General features: G+C 42.9%; 1 non-coding gene across 1 annotated transcript; it reads right to left on the minus strand.

Annotated features, from left to right (window-relative positions):
- Positions 1–1,076: 1,076 nt before the first annotated feature.
- LOC141582078 (U6 spliceosomal RNA) lies at positions 1,077–1,183 on the minus strand. The gene has a single exon (XR_012514909.1). It is a non-coding gene; the product is annotated as a U6 spliceosomal RNA (small nuclear RNA).
- Positions 1,184–2,358: the final 1,175 nt, after the last annotated feature.

The raw sequence follows: 2,358 nt of genomic DNA on the forward strand, positions 1-2,358 counted from the left end.
TTACAATTTCCAGGCCCTTGAGCAAGTGCCACACTGCCTTCCACAATGGTTCAACTAATTTGTACTTCTAGCAACACTGTAAAAGTGTTCCTATTTCTCCACATGCTCTCTGGTATCTGTTGTCTCCAGATTTTTTAATGGTCACCATTCTAACTGGCATGAGGTGATATCTCAATGTGATTTTGATTTCTCTAATAACCAGTGATAATGAGTATTTTTTCACATGTTTATTGGCCTCAGATATATCTTCTTTTCAAAAGTGTCTGTTCATATCCTTTGTCCACCTTTGAACGGGTTTGCTTGTTTTTTTCCCTGTAAATCTGCTTTATTTTTTGTAGATTATGGCTATCAGCCATTTGTCAGATGGGTAGATTGCAATAATTGTTTCTCATTCTGCTGGTTGCTGGCTCACTCTAATGATGGTTTCTTTTGCTGTACATAAGCTCTGGAGTTTAATAAGGTCCCATTTGTCTATTTTCCTTTTTGTTGCCAATGCTTTTGGTGTTTTAGTCATGAAGTACTTGCCTACACCTATGTCCTGTATGGCTTTTCCTATTTTTTGTCTAGATTTTTTTATGGCATTAGGTCTTATGTCTAGATCTTTAATCCATCTGGAGGTAATTCTACCGTAAGGTGAAAGGAAGAGGTCCAGTTTCTGCTTTCTGGACACTGGTAGCCTGTTTTCCCAACAACAATTATTAAACAAGAAATCCTTTTCCCATTGCTTGTCTTTCTCAGGTTTGTCAAAGATGAGATGGTTGTAGATGAGTGCCATTGCCACCAGGACCTCTGTTCTGTTCCATTACTCTATTTCTCTGTTTTAGTACCAGTACCATGCTGTTTTGATTACTGTAGCTTTGTATTATAGTTTGAAATCGGGTAGCATGATGCCTCTGGCTTTGTTCTTTGTGCCTAGCATTGTCTTGGATATCCACACTCTCTTTTGCTTCTATATGAAGTTTAAGGTCGGTTTTTCCAGTTCTGTGAATAAGGTCATTGGTAGCTTGATGGGGACAGCATTGAATCTATAAATTACTTTGGGTAGTGTGGCCATTTTCACGATATTGATTTTTTCTACAAATATGCAATGCTTCATGAATTTTTAAGTCCTCCTTGAGCAGGGGCCATGCTAATCTTCTCTGAATCATTCCAATTTTAATATATGTGCTGCCAAAGTGACCACCAGTAATGTTGTTTATACTGGATATATTGCCTGTTAGCTCCTGCGATGTTTTACAATGATTTTTGGCCTCCTTGCATTGGATGTTGACATACTTCTTTCACTCAGTGAACTTTGTTTCTACCCACATTCTGAATTCTACTTGTATCATTGCAGACATGTCAGCCTCTGGCCAGTTCTGAAAACTTGAACAGGCTGAACAGTTGATGTAATCATCTGGAGGAAAGAAGGCATGCTGACTTCTTGAGTTTCAGTGTTCTTGCACTGATTCTTCCTCATCTTTATGAGCTTATTCACCTTCAACCTTTGAGGTTGCTAACCTTTGCACAGGGTATTTTTCTTTTATCATGTTTGATGATCAGGAGGGTTTGATTGTGGTTTAAGGTAGAAGCAGGCAGCTGCCTTTGGTTTTGGAGGATTTCAGTGGGCCAATATTCATCTCTCAATTCCTGGACTGTGTGCTTTAATTCTGGAGAACTTATATTGGGTCTCACCTTTTTTCTGTGGCTCCTCGAAGTTTGGAGTCTACTGCACTGAAGGAAGCAAAGTGTGGCAGGTGTTGGCAGAGTGCTAGCAGATGCAAACCTGCCTGCTTCCCTGTTGGCATTTGCCCAGTGGTGGAAGTGGTGGAGGCAAGACAGCTTGGTGGCGGCCAGAAGACCCCTGCTGTGTGTGCTGTTGCACTGGAGGTAGTGTTGGTTCAGGCCAGGGTGCTGGCCTGTGCATGTCTGTGTGCCATCTCTGTGACCCCCTAAGCAGCAAAGACCACTCAACGTATATTAGCATTCCCTTTTCGTGCACAGAATTAGCACAAGGAGAAGGTGTTGGCAGAGGTTGTGATTTTGTTCCTCTGCCTACCATGGCTCTTTCTTCAATGGGAGTTGGTGTGGGTTGAAGTGCGTGCTACATTCCCATGTGCTAGTAGGGCAAGTGCAGCAAAATCCACTCATGTAAACACACACCAGCAAAGTGATGTAGGACGTTTTTGTATAAAGAGCTTCAGTATGGAGAGGCAATGTAGAGGATGCTGCGTGCCTGAAGGGTCCGCTTTGCTGCATCTCTTCACTGCTCAGGCATGGTCCACTGGCACAGAAACAAAGGTGTGGGCAGCTGAGAGTGCCCTGTAGGCAGGCGTGGCCAGGCTGGGGCCCTGGGAGAGGCAAGCAGACTAAGGAGTG

The sequence above is a fragment of the Saimiri boliviensis genome, chromosome 18, assembly GCF_048565385.1.
Source record: "Saimiri boliviensis isolate mSaiBol1 chromosome 18, mSaiBol1.pri, whole genome shotgun sequence".
NCBI lineage: Eukaryota > Metazoa > Chordata > Mammalia > Primates > Cebidae > Saimiri > Saimiri boliviensis.